The sequence below is a fragment of the Lupinus angustifolius genome, chromosome LG15 (genome assembly GCF_001865875.1).
Source record: "Lupinus angustifolius cultivar Tanjil chromosome LG15, LupAngTanjil_v1.0, whole genome shotgun sequence".
NCBI lineage: Eukaryota > Viridiplantae > Streptophyta > Magnoliopsida > Fabales > Fabaceae > Lupinus > Lupinus angustifolius.
Window position 1 is genome coordinate 15,811,596 of NC_032023.1, and position 395 is coordinate 15,811,990.

Below are 395 nucleotides of genomic sequence, written 5' to 3' on the forward strand. Positions count from 1 at the left end.
TTAGTGTTTCGGAATATCAAGAACGCCTTGTGTCATTAAGACGACCTGTCTGAGGTCTACACCATGCGGGTTTTGTTTACATCATTCTCCCTCGTGCAAAAAGGTAAATAAAAATATTGTGATCGATGCATGAATATTCTTTCTTTCTTTCTTTCTTTGTTTTTTTTTGGAAGTACCCTCTAGACATAATATTTCTTTACTGCATCTGAATTTATGGTGAGATGCAGATCTTCCCCATCCATATCTGTTAGGATTAGGGCCCCGCTAGAAAAAGCTTTCTTGATTACATAGGGACCCTCATAATTTGGAGCCCACTTTCCTCGGCTGTCCTTCTGGATTGGCAAGATCTTCTTTAGCACCAAATCTCCTTCCCTGAACTGGCGTGGTCGAACCTT

At 40.8% G+C, this 395-nt stretch overlaps 1 pseudogene; it reads right to left on the reverse strand.

Moving 5' to 3' along the window:
* Positions 180 to 395, reverse strand: part of LOC109327734 — a 5,369-nt pseudogene continuing 5,153 nt past the window's right edge.